The 17,674-nt window shown below is 41.2% G+C and overlaps 1 protein-coding gene and 1 long non-coding RNA gene across 5 annotated transcripts in view; one reads left to right on the top strand and one right to left on the bottom strand.

Moving 5' to 3' along the window:
• LOC116703443 (uncharacterized) overlaps positions 1–1,804 on the top strand; it is a 13,688-nt gene extending 11,884 nt beyond the window's left edge. Inside the window, exons 2-3 of the long non-coding RNA XR_004335436.1 lie at positions 580–585; positions 1,794–1,804. This is a non-coding gene — a long non-coding RNA (uncharacterized LOC116703443). The remainder of the gene's footprint in view (positions 1–579; positions 586–1,793) is intronic.
• The window catches only part of rbfox3b (RNA binding fox-1 homolog 3b), a 456,818-nt gene that overhangs the window by 255,395 nt on the left and 183,749 nt on the right, over positions 1–17,674 (bottom strand). The gene's annotated exons all lie outside the window — the stretch shown is intronic.

Below are 17,674 nucleotides of genomic sequence, written 5' to 3'. Positions count from 1 at the left end.
AGCACATTTAGCACATAAAAACAGAAACATGAAACCAGCATATTAAGAGCAATTAAAACACAGTGTAGCCTACAACTTTGTAAAAATGTGGAGTGACTAGTAGGCTAAGTAGAGATTTTTACATCCTCACACATTCAGTCGGTCCGCTATAGTCTGTTGGGCTTTTTCTCTCCGTTTGACAACAGCCGCATTTCCCTTTCTGCATATTCTATGCTTCCCCTCCTCGTTACTTTCCATTAGAAGCTGCTGCTCATTGGGTGAAACATATGGCGCATGCGTCTTCTCCATTTCTGCATCAGTAAATCTGTGACCGATCCCGTGGTCTGCTTAAGAAAGCCGTGAACGTGCACTTATCCCAGCTATCTACACCTGGCTCAATGTAGCTTCATCTGTTCATCCTGGCTCGGCAAACACGCAACCGATTAAGCCGCGATGTGCGGATCACACCAAGTAAAGCTGCACTTTTTCACTTATCCTGGATATCTTTATTCTACTTTCGTGCGACACGCCCCTGGTGTACCCACTTATCTATTCTACTTCTATTTCTGTAATTGACGTCCTACTGATCCTAAAATGCAGGGGCGTGTTGAGCACATCTGGGGTAGAGGGGCCGCCACAAAACCAAACTCTACTTTTTGGCTGAAAAGAGTAATGCCTGCTATGTGACGTAAAATGTTTTTAAATTGTTACCAAACCCAAATATTGAAAAACTTAAAGATTCTGTGATGAATTGCGTAAAAGTGTATATATTGTATTTTTTTTTCAATAAGAAGATATACAATACTAGATTGGTTAAATTTGATCTACTTACTGGTAACACAGCTACAGTCGGGTCCATAAATACTGAGACATCGACACTTATCTTTTTGGCTCTATACACCGCCACAATGGACTTCAAATGAAACAAACAAGATGTGCTTTAACTGCACTTTCAGCTTTAATTTGAGGGTATTTACATCCAAATCAAGTGAACGGTGTAGGAATTACAACAGTTTGTATATGTGCCTCCAACTTTTTAAGGGACCAAAAGGAATGGGACATTTGGCTGCTGAGCTGTTCCATGGCCAGGTGTGGTTGTTCCCTCATTATCCCATTTACAAAGCATAAAAGGTCTAGAGCAGGGGTCTTCAACAGGGGGTCCGCGACCCCTAGGGGTCCGCGGAGGTACTGCATGGGGTGCGCGAAAGTTTGGTTGATTAGATTGTTTTTTTATTCCCCCCCTCCTGCAATTTTTTTCCACTAATGAAATGTCTTTAAATACACATTAACATGAATTCAACACACTGTAGTAAAAAGATAATGGAGGCAGAAGATGTCTTTCAGTCATCATTGCACACATGGCACTATAGGACCAGTTTGATATAACACAATTTTATACAATATATAGAATTAGGGGGTCCCCCTCCATCTCGCCATCATGTTGGGGTCCTTGGCCTGGAAAACGTGTGAAGACCCCTGGTCTGAGGTCATTTCAAGTGTGCTATTTGCATTTGGAATCTGTTGCTGTCAACTCTCAGTATGAGATCCAAAGAGCGTTCACTATCAGTGAAGCAAGCCATCATTAGGCTGAAAAATCAAAACAAACCTATCAGACAGATAGCAAAAACATCAGGTGTGGCCAAATCAACTGTTTGGAACATTCTTAAATGAACGCACCGGCGAGCTCAGCAACATCAAAAGACCCAGAAGACCACGGAAAACAACTGTGGTGGATGACCAAAGGATTCTTTCCCTGGTGAAGAAAACACCCTTCACAACAGTTGGCCAGATCAAGAACACTTTCCAGGAGGTAGGAGTATGTGTGTCAAAGTCAACTATCAAGAGAAGACTTCACCAGGGTGAATACAGAGGGTTTACCACACGATGTAAACCACTGGTTTGCCCCAAAAAACAAGAAGGCCAGATAAGAGTTTGCCAAACAACATCTAAAAAAGCCTTCACAGTTCTGGAACATCTTCCTATGGACAGATGAGACAAAGATCAACTTGTACTAGAGTGATGAGAAGAGAGTGGAGAAGGAAAGGAACTGCTCATGATCCAAAGCATACCACCTCATCAGTGAAGCGTGGTGATGGTAGTGTCATGGCGTGGGCATGTATGGCTGCCAATGGAACTGGTTCTCTTGTATTTATGATGATGTGACTGCTGAAAAAAGCAGCAGGATGAATTCTGAAGTGTTCCGGGCAATATTATCTGCTCATATTCAGCCAAATGCTTCAGAACTCATTGGACGGCGCTTCACAGTGCAGATGGACAATGACCCGAAGCATCCTGCGAAAGCAACCAAAGAGTTTTTTAAGGGAAAGAAGTGGAATGTTATGCAATGGCCAAGTCAATCACCTAACCTGAATCTGATCGAGCAAGCATTTCACTTGCTGAAAACAGAACTGAAGGGAAAATGCCACAAGAACAAGCAGGAACTGAAGACCGTTGCAGTAGAGGCCTGGTGGAGCATCACCAGGGATGAGACCCAGCGTCTGGTGATGTCTATGCGTTCCAGACTCCAGTAACTGACTGCAAAGGATTTGCAAACAAGTATTAAAAAGTGAAAGTTTGATTTATGATGTTAATCTGTCCCATTACTTTTGGTCCCTTAAAAAATGGGAGGCACATTTACAAACTGTTGTAATTCCTACACCGTTCACTTGATTTGGATGTAAATACCCTCAAATTAAAGCTGAAAGTCTGCAGTTAAAGCAAATCATGTTCATTTCATTCCAAATCCATTGTGGTGGTGTTTAGAGCCAAAAAGATTAGAATTGTGTTGATGTCCCAATATTTGTGGACCTGACTGTTTGTTTCAACTAAATACTGCATAAACCAATTGTAAGGCTTTATGTAGCAACACAATTCACAACATTAGAAGATGCCAATATGCAGAATAAGAACGCTTGACCTCAGACTAGCTGGTCAACACTGATGGATATTTAGAATGGGAAAAAAAGAAAATTCCTGTGATCAATTTTCTAAGTCTGATATGTTTAGGACTTAAAGAAGACCTATCATATGAGGCTTTCTATAGGATCATTCAAACTTGTGTTGTGTGTTTTTACTAATGTGCTTGCATGCTATAATGTTCAAAAAACACTTTTCAAAAAACAATTAGTCTCATACTGCCCGGCTGGTGCACCCTCTGTCTGAGACGCTCTGTTGCAGCACCTGTATCTGTAAGCACCCCTCCCGAAGAAAAAAAAACTCTCTGATTGGTCAGCGTTTCTGGATCTCTTGGACTCACCGCGTCTGCCTGTGCACTGCTGTCTCTGTTTCGGTACAGTCCATTGCTGCTGGAGACTGACTGCAATGAAGTATGTATGTATGTGTATACCTTAAATTAAAAAAAATCACAGATAAAGGCTTCTAAACCAAATACCCCACAACCGGACCGGCTGCAGCAGGAATGGGATCTGAAACTGGGGAGAAATGAACATCTGCAACCAAGTTAACAGCTTCCCTGGCGTTAGCATGTTGCTACATGTGGTTAGCAGTGGACTCTCACGGAATGTATTAGCACTTTTTAACGTCAAGAATCACCGACACAGGTTACAGGTTTCCTGTTGTGTTCAGGTGTTTGCTGTTGTAATATTCATTTCAGCCACAATAGACTAAAGTGCACCACTACTTAATTTCTCCATGCACTCTTAACACAGGGGACATATATTGTGTGTTAGCAAGTTATGTAGCATTACCGTTATGTCTTTCTCTTGGCTAGAAATGTAGCATACCTTGTTTAGAGTAAAACAGTAAGTAATGAGTGCTTGTGGTCCTACTTAGAACATAGGGGAAGTGGTGCACTTCAGCCTCTTGTGGCCAAAATGAGTATTAAAACAACAAAAAATACACAAAAAATTATCCTGACAAACAAACAAAAAATAGGTACCTGGCAAAACTCTTTCCTCCACCTGTTTCACAGATGAAAGAATTTTTTTTTTCCTACCTGTACTTAAGCCATATACACAGGAGATTTAGATCAGACTTAGAAAATGAATTGCCAGTTGTTTTTCTTTTTCTCACTTGCCTCAGGGCTTCCATAAATTTAGCAATATCTCAGAAAACAAAAAAAAATGTATAGTTTATAGTTAGCCTTCACTTTGTGGAAAGTTTGATTGACATCTGTTGCTGTTCATAAAAACAGGGAAGTGCATTGATTTTTTTCTGTACTAAGGGGGGGGGGTAAGAACACTTATTATACACTCCATACTGTATGCTACAAGTGTGTAGTATTGAATTTGAACACAGCTACCATGTCTTACTGCTGCAATGCATTCTGGTCTGCCTTTTCTAAACCCGGAAATCTTCCTGTTCTGCCGTTCAATGTCAGAAAAAAAGCCCTTAGGCTTTGGTTTTTATTTCATCGAACCCATTCTTTTGTGCAGAAAGGCGACATAACTGCATTTGGCCAGTTATCTAATGGAATAACAACAACAAGGTGGCCAGAAAACACAGGGCACATTGTCAAACACTGTTTTAAATGTTGTTGTTTTTTTTAAATGTCATGAAGAGGACTGGTTGGAATTTTGTGCGGTAAAATAGACAGATGTTGCGTGATAAATAGCAGCCTGCGACACAAAATGGATTCCCAGTCGATCCCAGCGAAGGAAGCTGATTGAACAGCAGGCCGGGGAGCTGGAGGGAAGGCTTTAACTCCCCAGCATGTATGTTCATGTCTAATGTCCTGAGTCCAATGGGCTGGATTGATCACCGATGCCACATCTGACAGTGACTGACAGTGCCTGTAATTGCTATGTTTGCTTTGGGAGAAGAGCAAACTACCATGGTTGGACCGTGGGGATGACACATGCAGGCCTTTCTCAATCACCTATACATGTACAGCTTGGGATATTACACTTTAGTACACAATGCCTGACGGTTCACACGCGGCTTGATTAATGGATGTGATCAGTGCCATTTGGTATCATGAAGAGAAAAAAATAAAATAAAAATACATCTGCTGTGATTCCTAATTGTAGTCAACTGATATTCAGCATTCAATCCAACATTGTTTTCATCACTCAATAATATTCAAGTTCATTTCCTGTCTCACTAAAAGGATGTTCCCATACACAAAAAAACCCTGCATTTTCAATTATGTTTCGAGGAACGCATATTTTCTCCCGGATTATGTTTGTTTTGGACGCGACACGTGCCGGTCGCTGGAAAATGTGTTTTTTTCCAAACGTAACTGATTGAAAGTCAGTTTCGTTGGGAAAGTAGATTTTTAGGAGATAGGATTTACTAAAAGGACTTTATAAATACAATGATACAAGAGAAAGAAGGACAAAAAAGTTATTTGGATAATTTAAATCTGAGAGAGAATAAGTTAAATGCATTATGATGTACAATTACAGATGCAATGACATGTGTGAAATTTTAATGTTGTAGCTTGTAGTGGCAGCTAATACGACATGCTAATTCTAAGATTTCACATTTTGCTGGGCATTTTAATCCAGAACAATAATAAACTGGTTAGTTAGTTTTCATTTGAAGTAATGAGTAACAACAGCTGTCAAATGAGTAAAGTGGAGTAAATAAAGTACACTCTTTTTCTCTGATAGTGTAGAAGACATATCAATTTAAATGGAAACAATTGCATAAGAACAGGACAAGTACCTCAAATTTGTACTTAAGTAGAGTACAAAAATAATTGCACAGAGATACTTTCCATCACTGCCCGCGATGATGGGTTAAAGCATATTAAACAGCGGAGAGATGTATTGGCGCAGAGATGGGATTTCAGCCTGTGCCAGATTCTAAAAACTCTGTGTTGTTAACATTTACAGCTCCTGCTCCTGAGGGAGAGAAGTGATCATCAGTGAAATCACCCTCATAGATTTGAAAGCCTCAACTGAAAATTGGGACATATCCTGTAGACCATGATCTCTGCAATTTTATTTCTTCCCGCCACTGATGATTGGATCTACTGTGGATAAATGTTCGAAACATCCTGTTTGGCTGCTTATGCTACAACGATCCAACAGTTGTCACTGCGACGGCACCAAAGCCGCAGAGGGAAATTTGCATTCTGATGGGTCTTAACGTCTCGTGTTTGCTGTGTCCCCGATGAGAAGCATGAAGAAAAAAATATATATACGTGTGTATATATATATATATATATATATATAAAAAACATTCCCAGAATTAAAAAGTTAATTACCAAAGCAAATACAGCATTGATAAATGGCAGATAATGCCATTTTCTGCAGATGACTGTTGTTTCCGCCAACCAGAAAAATAGAAAAATGATATTTAGTATCCAGCTGTACTTCTGGATGCAAGAGGAGGAAGGGGGAGGAGGAGGAGGGGAAAAGGTACTTGTAATTCCGAATATTTTTTTTTTTTCCTGCAACTTAGCAAGTTTTTCATCTATCAGCAAGGCACATTAAATCCCAGCTGGGCAGATGCTAGACTCCTGATGCTCGGCTTTACACATGAAACAAACTACTGCTGAAATGAAAGTTCTCAGCGCTGTGGAAATCCGACTCCTACAAGGGTCTATTAAAAATACATGTTGGAATGAATCTTGGTGGTGGATGGACAAGTTTTACCATATTCTTCTTAAACTTTTAATGTGCTCGGCCGCGACTTCAAAGTGGAAATTAAATATTAAGGCTATTATCTAAGCTGTTCCCAATATTATCCAAGCTTAGGTTATTTATATAGTACAGTAATAATTATGTTGTATAAGCCAGTTTTCATTTTTGAGCCAACATAATGATCAAGAGGTGGCTGCATGGGTTGTAGTTTTGCAACCTAAAATGAGTAACCTAATTTAAATATTTGCTGAAGTAAACCCAACAAGAGCATGTCGATTTATTATAGAAGTCCTAGGTGGATATTGTAAACGTAAATATATTTACAAGTTACGACTGCGGGGAAATAGATCATTTTTAATACAGTGGATATGAGGAGCAGAACAACGTTTGGCAGAGCCCAGTGCACACTCAACATTTTGTGCATCTGTACATAAGCAACACCAAACAAACAAATGAATTTGAATTCATGAAGTGAATTATTATCTGCGCTGATTGAGAGGAATCACAGTAAATCTGGTGCTACCTAACCCGGATCACCACTGTTTACCCACCGGCGAGACGGTAAATACTCTGGCTGACATTTGAGGGAGGTTAGTGTGCTCAGAGAGCAAAGTGGAAGTGGAGGCTCAGATGAATTTGTCTGACAAATGCTCGTGGAGTATGTGTTGTCGACTGTGCTTCGGCGAGGCCCTGGACTGGGATTTGAGTCCGACTGAAGCCAAGCAAAGCTTGCCAGATCACTAATTGCGCAATTTAAAACCAAAGTCCCTGGCAGCTTGTCATTTGAAATGGAGAGAAGAGCCATTGCTTAATCAGGGAGCTCAACATAGATCTGCGAGGCTCTCCACCGAGGAACCCCAGACGTACATGGTTGAAGCGCAGTCAGTCAACAGCCAAAGCAGAGACAAAGTGATTGGCTGGCTGCTGCCGCAGCTGCTAATGACCCGTTTTATTGTCCGACGTGTGCGTGCGATTGGATAATTGAAGGGCTTTGCATCAAATGTGTGCGCGTTGATGGTGATTTTGTTTCCATTTAATAACTCTTGTATGAGCAGGCGACTGTTGCTCACAGTTGGTGGTGATGAAGTTCACAGCAGACATTTGATGTCTCTTAAAGGCTTCAGACACCTGTCTGGTCTTATGCAATATCAACTGTGATTCTATTTTTCACATTCATTTGCAGTGGTGGAATGTTAAGCCCTGTACTTAAGTACAAATGTTCAGGTACTTTACTTGAGTCTTCTTTTTCATGCCACTTCCTACGGCATTACATTTCAGAAAGAAATATACTTCTTTTACTCCACTACATTAATCTGACAGCTTTAGATACCAGTTACCTTTACACTTTAAAAGTATTGCACACAAAACACATAGCTTATAAAATACAATGTGTTATTGTAAATTATACTACCTGACAATACCTACATAGCCTACAAGTACAGCTGAAATGATTAGATCATTAAACACTTCGTTGATCGACAGAACTGTTTGTGTCGTTTCCAGTTTCTAAAACTAGGATTAAAATAAGTATTTTTCTGTATTGAGTACTTGTACTTTTAATACTTTAAAGTACCCAAATTATGCACATTTTCAGGTTCATAATTGTAAGTATATTTTTGCTGCAGATCCTGTTTTCACCCTGTGTGTTTAGGTCTCTGTTTTAGCTACAGAGTGAGACATCTCACTTCTACACTATCTTTGTTGGGAGTCACACATGCTCAGTAGCTCGGTAAGATCCCATCAGCTAGATAACTCTTCCTCCATCTTTGGTCAGTCCAAGACAGGATTAGCTGGGAGACTTCTTCTAAACAAGGGACACTTGTGCATACCTGCAGAACAGGGACAGGAAGTAGTTCTTTTGGAGATTATGGTGAAGTAGTGTGTGTTGTAGCAGTGTTTTGCCATTGAGCTAGCATGCTAACGCTAGCATTCTACAGTTAGCCACCTCGTCTCGGCTGGTGACATAGAAAGCTGTCCAGATTTTGAACAAATCACTCACTTACAATGGTCATAAATGACCTGTAGCAGCAAATGAGACTAACAGAATAAGAACGCTACTTTTATCTAGTTTTTAGTAAGGCATCTGCCCGGGTTTGATTTTTCCTGCGAAGTCACATAATTTGCGGCAGGTAGATGGCGCTACAGTAACACATTCTGATGGGTGACAGATTTCTTTATATCACCGGAAAAGTCGTTTGTTAGCGTATGCCAGCACAGCCATGTAAAAAGAAGCAGGAGTTTTCTTTATATAGGCTTAATTGTATTTCATTTTTTTATTTTAGAAGTTATCTGCTGGCTGATACTGGGCCAGGGCCATCACAGAAACCAAGGAAATTACACAAAGAACAACTAAAAGTTAAAAGGGAAAGTGAAAGACAACGGGCAATAACGTGAGTTACACTCAGTCAGGCTTTCAACAGATGGAAGTCATGGCTGTTTATCTTTCAGTTTAGGGTTTTATTTTCTAGTCTGATTTTCTCCCTTGTCATGTTTTATATAACTTCCTGCCTTGTGTTTTTCCTGCCTTTGTGATGTCCGCCCCACTCTGATGTGTCTCATCTGTCCCTGAGCCCCCTCGTGTCACCTGTCCCTTATTCACCTCGTTACCTGTTGTGTTGTCTTTGTCTGTGGGCAGATCATTGTACAGTATTGGATTGTGAGTGTGTGTAGTCGTCCTCTTTGTCTCTGTGATCCTGTTTCTTGTGATTGCTGTTTTTGGACTTCCTCTACGTTTGGAACTATTTTGCCTGCGGCCTTCGGGACTCCTTCTGTTGTATGGATTTTATTTTATTAAATCCTCAAGCTCACCACTGCCTGCTGTCTCTGCATTTGGGTCCGCTTTATTCTCTGAACCCGGTTACAATGGAGTCAATTACAGGATGGTGAATGATTCAAAACCCACCCCGAATTGGCCCTCAGGTACGTAATTTGTCTATTTAATTCATAAAATAATTTTACTATGTGTGCTGTGGTTGTGCATCAGTAGCCCACATTAAATTACGCCCCCCTTCCTTTTAGCGCAGATGTTTTCCTCGTCCGTGTTTGTGTTGGCCTACCATTTTCTTTCCCCTTGTCTTCCTGTAGTTGTGTAAAGCGGCCGTGGGTTTCATGAAATGCGCTGTGTGAATCTAAGCCATTATTACGTTGGCTGCTACAACCAACTCTTAATGCTTTGGCTCTTGACACAGTGACAAGTCAGTGGTTTAGCTCACGATACATCCAAAGTAGGCTACGTTACTGTATGCTACACTGGAAATGCAACAATGCATCTGTAATGTATTCTCATACAGTATTATAAATGAATGATTTTCTGGTTTAGTAAAATATTCATCGCGGCTATATGACCTCCACGTAACGCTACCTCAGTGATCTACAATGGGCAATACAGCTCAATAAAGTCAAATCTTTATGCAGTTTGGCCAAAGCGGGCTTTGGCCAACATAACCACTTTGAGTAACATTTGCAGTGCAGGACTTTAACTTGTAGAAGTCGGTAGAAGAACTTTTACTTGTTTACCAGAGTATTTTCACAGTGTGGTATTAGTACTTTTACTTAAGTAAAGGATTGGAATACTTGTTCATTTGGCACTTAATACTTTTGTGGGAAGTGCATTGTATAAAACTTGTTGCTGACAGTTTATATCCACATGGGGAGCAATCGTAGGTTCAGTATCCTGCTCGGGGACACGTTTAAAACGTACGGAGCCAGGCTTCAAACCAATAGCTTTCTCATTAATGGCTAACACTCTTGAGCTACAGTGGCCCTGACATACCTTAAACACCAAGTCAGTGAAGCACAATTTTCTATTAAATCATTTCATAAAATAGAGTGAATTCTTTTCAATCTACAGTACAAAACAAAACCGACTTCTGCATATTCTAATTCCATGATTTCTCCATATCGTCCCGGATCTCACATTTCCGAATTCCTAGATGTTAATGTTTTGAACTATTTTACTATTTACAAAATGTTAGGTTCCATGTACAGATAGAGCTGAAAGAAAAGAAAAAAACATTCACGCAATGAATGTTTAAATCTGTAAGATCCAGTGACCTTGTTAAAAAAACAAATACTAAAGAGTGAAAGGTAATTCATATTCCTCTTAAGTGGACTTCTTGATTATATGATATTCCAGACACCAGCGAGAATTTTTTCATTTAAAACATGCCAAACTAAACATCTTAATCCTCTCACTAACAGGTTGGTGAGCCACAATAAGAAAGGCACCCTTCATCTTCATGATAAATAATGAAATATATATTTTACTGCTAGTGCGGTGTAACTCTACGGTGCATTAAATTCTCTATTTCCTGTTATAGCTATGTTACAGGTTCAGGCAATTCTCCACTGGCTAGTGGGATGAGCTATAAACATTATTACTATTGAGGCCGAGTGGTATTTTGGTGAGAACATTAGCAAAGAGGCAACATACTCATTGCCCCAGCGACATCAAACTGAAGTGGAGTTTTTTTTTGTTGTTGTTACTTTTTGGCTCAGGCCTAACAAGAGAATACACACAGACACACACAGACACACAGACACACAGACACACACACACACACACACACACAAACACACACACACAAACACACACACACACACACACACACCATCAGGGAGACAGACAGAATAAAGGGTGGGGCCTGACACACAGACACACACACACACACAGTTGCACAAAGTAAAAATAAATAAAATAAAAAAAACAGCCCTGGAGTCAATTCTACACTCAAGCAACATCCGTCTCTGATCTGGGAGCGTACTTGCAGCAGCCGCACAACAAGAGTGATGCTGCACTGAGGGCCATGAATTAAAAAGTCAATATGTAAAACCATAGAGGGATGCCATTTTGAAAAAGCGTTCCATCAATGGAAATCATATTAACATGATAAAGGGCAGATTGGGAGGCGAGGGCATTGATTCAGATGCCGCTCTGTGGCCCACCATGTCCACCTCAAACATGTTAATGAATCGCGCTGCAAAAACAGAGGTGGGGCGGGCTGACGGGGGTCATGTAAGGGGGACGGAGAGAGAAAGAAGTTGGCTTTAAAGCAACTGGAGGAGGCCGGGGTAGGAGGTTGGTGGCAACCTGGTGAGCTGCACCTCTGGGTGTCACATCGGTCGGTGTCTCACCATCATGTCTGGATTGTTTTCTGTGTTTCGGGGGATGGATAGGTGGCTGACACGCAGAGCATTTTTTTTTTGGCAAGTTGAGAGTGGATCCAATTAGAACGAAGCCTGGGAGAGAAAGATGAAGTACTATAATGCCACCCAGAGTCAGAGTGTGAGAGCAGAGGATTCACCCCCTGTTGACCATGACTACAGACACATAGCCTGGGGGAGGGAGCATCCAAGGCTACACACACACACACACACACACACACACACACACACACACACACACACACACACACACACACACACACACACACACACACACAGAGGGATAGAATAGAGAGAGTGACATGAAAGAAACAAGGCAGTGCTGCGAGGCCAAACAGATGAATTACTTATCAAAGACGCGCACAGCAGACCGGCTATGAGGCTGCAACACACAGACAGCTGGGGCATTATCAATTCACATTCAATTAGCTGTCCTTGGCACTGCCTGCCAACGGGACCTGGAGTATCAGTACATTCACAAACACATAAGCTCTTTCAACAACAACAAAAAAAAAACGTGCAGGAGGATCAGGTGGATTCTTAGGAGGAATTCAATTAAAACGTTGTCGAAACAAAAAAGAGAGAAAGAAAGACAAGAAAAACATGGACACAGTTTGTTGGATGAAAAGCAAAAGGATTATTTTCAATGCCATAGGAGGCGGTGACAAAACAGAGAGGGAGGAAGGAGAAGAAGAAAAAAAGAAAAAGCTCCTTCCTTGGAGTCTGATGGCACAGCACCTTTGTTAAATATGAACTAATTAACTGGAAAAATGAGAGTGTTTCATCTTCATTAGTATCAGACAATAGGACTATGAAACATAATTGAGAGTAGTTCCAGTTTAATAGAATGAACAGAAGTCATTTGGTATTGAAATGTGCAGGGTGATTTAGCCAAAAGAAAGTGTATTATTAGATTTAATAGAATACCTACACATGATCAATGCTCAGAGCACAGGTGGTAGTTTGTCTCTGGTTCTTCAAATGATTAGGCCAACAGAATAATGGCCAGCCGGATTTACGTTGCTCCTGCATTGATTACAAGGAGCAGCCCATTTTTCATGAAGTGGAGCTGCACACCATTTATTTAGCCTTTACACGTGTGACATAACAACTGGCGGGTGCATAATGCAGACTGGATTTTGTGGAATCAGGACACGGTGGTGAGGCCTGTTGATGACGATGCATTACACTAAGTGGCACAGAAAACATGGCCAAAGTATGTGGACATGTAAGCGTTTCATCATATGGGACAGTTTAACATATCCTGTATCAGTACTGTAGGACTGTAACAGCGTCCACTCTTCTGGTGTCAGGCTGTCCACCAGCAGGTCTAAGAAACCTGGCTGCAGGGACTTGCTCCCATTCAGCCACAGGAGCATTAGTGATGTTGGGCGATAACATCTGGATCACAGACGGCATTCCAGTTCATTCTAAGGCTGGATTACCAACTGGGCAAAGCACGCCCCGGACCCACAGTGTCCCCGAAAGCCTTAGGCTCACTGCATATCAAATGCGTTTTTTCTGCCAAAGTTAGGAATTAACACCAGTAAAGTACAATGTTAACAACTCAACCTGTATCATTACCTTTTCTTGTGGCTATGTCTTGTACTGTACAAAATCTAGTTATAGGATCTGTACCATTTTTACTCTATACTCTGTTCACATGGTGCATATTTAAACATATAGATTCTGTTCGGCAAATCAATTTACACAAACTGTATTCAGCTAGCAAGGAATTCAGAGGCAACATGTTAGTAGGGTGGATGGCGGAAGATTGGTGGGTGGGGGTTTCAATAAAGACTCGTGAGAAGAGTATTCCCCATTGAGGCCTACTTATGGCACTAACCCACTGCTAGTACCAGCTCTACCTCGGCTCGGCCGCGGGGCCTTGTCCTTTTTCCATTGCAGATTTAGTACAGCCCCATGTGTGAGGCCAGCATGGCTGGTCGCCATAGCGACGCCGCAGGTAACTGCCGTGACCTAACACACACACAAACACACACACACGCACGCGCGCACACACACACACACACACACACACACACACACACACACACACACACACACACACACACACACACACACACACACACACACACACACACACACACACACACACACACACCGAAGGTGTGTTGTTCTTGGTTCTCAGCATATCAAATTTTGATTAGTGACGATTCTCTCCAACCAATCAGTGGTCTGCAGGTTTTCACATCACCTTTTGGTATTGCGTCTGTTCGTTTGGAACCTCGACGGAGGGGATACTAAGAAAGTACCTGCTGGAAGGTACCAGGGACTTTTTTTCATGATGGAAAACCAAAAAAAGGCAAGTAGAGTCGAGGTACCATATAATAGAAAAACGCCATAACAGGCTGATCCGGCAATGGTTGGACGGGGTTGATGTCTGGGCTCTGTGCATGCCAATAAAGTTCTTTCACACAAAACAGGGAAAATCATTTCTGTAAAGGACATGGCTTTGTACACTGGTGCATTGTCACAATGAAAACCAGAACAAAGTTGGAAGCACCCTATTGTTTAATATTTGGTTGTATGCTGTTGAATCAAGAATTCATTTCAATGGAACTAAGGGGCATATCCAAAATCCCAGACACCAGGGTGTCCACATATTGGAACACAGAGCCCCTGACTTCACAGAAATTGTAAAGAATTTAACTCATGGAGCATGAGTTAAACGCCCCCCCCACCCCCAAAAAAAAAGAAAGAAAGAAAGGCACAGTGCGCAAAAGCAACTCGGTCATTTAAAAAATAAACATGAGCGCATCACAGAGCTCGGCCATATGAGACGGCTGTCTTGAGAAACAGTGGGTCTTTATCACTTCAAAGGCTGACATCCCTCCGGCGTCTCGGGGAAGCCGTGACTGGCACTCGTACAGCCCTCTTTCTGCTGCATTTGTCCAATCTTAGAAAGCCCAGAGTCAGGAAACACAAGGTCTTTTCAAAGTTAGTCAACAGGCCTTTGAAGCGCAGCCAACGGAGTCAGCAACCCAGCGACAAGGTGCCGAGCCATTATCATTCAATAGACAGACGGGATTTTGCATATTTAACAGGAAATTTCACTTTGCTTTTTTGACACGGGGCATTATGCATCCTCTGTACATAAAATCCATCAGCACCTTGCCAATTTTGTTTGTGGTTTTTCCCATTTTGCTGGGGAAATGTGTTTCTCTTGCAATTCACACTACATTCAAAACATGCGCTGGAATTAAAATATATGTCTGTTTGGACAAACAAGCTGGACCACAGGTTCAAGGTAAAATGTTTTACTTGTGTATTCATGTACATATTTGGTTGGCTTTGTTGTTTTAGCGGTGATATAACCTCCAGGGTTACTTGTTTGTGAAATACTGAAGAATATATGAAAATGTTTAAGATATCATATCATCCTGCTGCTGGGACAAACAAATAATCCACCCTAAAATGTCTAATTTGTACTTGACATATGTTTGGTATTAATGATAAACTGCACATTTCATAAACTATCCAGATGCTGATCGTTACATTATGCCTCTTGATTTGACACCTTTCCACTGTACAAAAGGATTGTTTGACACTACATGCCAGAAAACTAGCTGGGCAGCTAGCTACATTTAATAAATAATCAGTAGTACAGTATATTTAAGTAGGAAAACATCCCAGTGTTATCCAAATCTCTTCTTCAAAGGAGCAATGGCTGCATCATAACCAGGGTTACAATCATTGGTGGAAGTAGTATTCAGAGCCTTTACTTGAGTAAAAGGTCCTAATACCACACTGCAACAATTCTCTGTTACAAGTACAAGGCCTGCAACAAAAATGTACTTCAGTAAAAGTATGTAAGTAATCAGGAAAATGTACTTAAAGTATTAAAAGTAAAAGTACTCAATGCAGAAAAATCCTCACATTTTAGAAACTGGAAACCACACAGTTCTGTCAAAGTTTAATGGTCTAATCATTTCAGCTGGACTTGTAGGCCTCTGTATTGTTGGGTAGTTTAATTTACAATAAAACATCATATTTTATTAACTACCGTGTTTTGTGTGCAAAATTTTAATGTGTCAAATAACTAGTAACTAAAGCTGTCAGATTAATGTAGTGGATTAAAAAGTACAATATTTCTCTCTGAATATTTGTCTCTGAAATGTAATAGTAGTAGTAGTAGAATTAGAAAGTGTATTGAAAAGAAAAGACTCAAGTTCAAGTACCTCTAGTACTTAAGTAAATGTACTCTGTTACATTCCACCACTGAAAATGAATGTAAAAAAATCACAGTTGATATTGCATAAGAGCAGACAGATGTCTGATGCCTTTAAGAGACACTTAAGTTAATGTACTTGACCATAAACACAACACAGACAACTGAATAATGCTCACATACACAGCACCGAGGTAGCCTTGATACAGTGACCACAAATGTTTGCCAATTGTCCTGTGGACTCAAACAGATGAGGCCTGTTTCTAGACTAATCGTGTTTGCTCTGATGTATAACAGTAATAAACACCGAGCACAGAACCTACAATGGATCAGAATTCAAGCCATTATTGTTAAGCAGGTCTGTACTGTACACGCTCCTGGACAGGCCCAGCCACTTGGCCGGCTATCATATTCAGTATGACTATTTTTGATTGAAAGGGGAAAAAAGTTGGTGCATCTCCTTTGGGATGGATATGAAATGCACTGAACACCACAGACTAATGGCGTCAAACAGCATCTGTTTAAGAGTGAAGAATCTCCTTTTAGGAACTGTTCATTATTTTAAACTCGTCAGTATGAACTCAACAGCAACAAATATCCGCAAAAAGCACACTATGGGCATTTAGTATTTGGACTGGAGGGCACTATGTTGTCTCTCTGGTGTCTTCATGAGCTTTGGCGTCCCACAGCAGTCCAACAGTTAAAGTAATAGCTGCGTTCTCCCCCGCTGGGATTTGCTCTGACGACCCAACTCGAGTGCATACATTCCTAATGAGCGGCAGCGAGTGGCCCGTCCTCTCCCGTGGGCTGTCAGCTGGTACAAGGAAGGAGGGAGAGGACCCAGCAACCCCTCAGTCCCCCAGAAGGGCACCTTTATAGGACGGGGGTCCCATGGTGAGCTGCTAATGATCCATATGATGGCCTGGGCCAGCCATTGTTTGGGCTACATTACCCAGAGAGGGACAAACAATCGTTCGCAGTGTCACTTGATAATGACCCAAAAAGCAAATCTCACAGACCTTCGTTCGTCACAAGGGTAATTAATTTGCCGCTGTGCTGGGATGCTTCGCCTCTTCCAGCTCCTCTCACACTGCCCCCACTATACTCTCCCAAAGATTTCCAATTGTTTTGCAGACAATGGTTTCAGAAGGCAGTAAAAGACCATTGATCTGAGGGCTATTTGCAAATACCCGTCTCCACACAGAGAAATGCATCTTACTGTGTTGCGTTAAGCAATTCCACATTTTAATGGGTGGACTATTGATGGTTGATGCCAACAAAGTATGGTATTGACACGCTCAAACACATCCACAATGAGGTCTGGAGGGGATAGCACCAGCTCAGCACAATAAATAAAAGGAAGGGGCATCAAACAGAGGAGGAGGGATTGCCTAACGTTGCAGAGCCCTCATAAAAAAGTTACTATAATGTGTGTCATGATTGACTTTTATGATCAATGCTGCTATGCATCCAAAAATCCGCTGCAGCAAAGCTCCCAATAAGCAAGTCAGATCTATACTCCTCAGGCTGGACTACGTAGTAATTACAATTGCCAGTTAGCTACATGTGCATTATTGGATGTAATTAGGTGTTGATTAAAATTGGAACATTACTTGCAACAGCCCCAATGAGAGTGATAATAGCAGGGCCAAAGAATGGACCTATATCTGCATTCTTCATTTTAAAATATACAGAGTACATAACAAAAAAAGCATTTTGCTCCCCTCTCTCTATATTACCAATAAATCCCACGCACTGAGAGAAATGAATGTTTTTTCGACGAAACAGA

Source organism: Etheostoma spectabile, chromosome 15, assembly GCF_008692095.1.
Source record: "Etheostoma spectabile isolate EspeVRDwgs_2016 chromosome 15, UIUC_Espe_1.0, whole genome shotgun sequence".
In the NCBI taxonomy this organism is placed as follows: Eukaryota; Metazoa; Chordata; class Actinopteri; order Perciformes; family Percidae; genus Etheostoma; species Etheostoma spectabile.
Note: the sequence above shows the minus strand (reverse complement) of the source record. Positions and strands in the feature narration are given on the sequence as shown.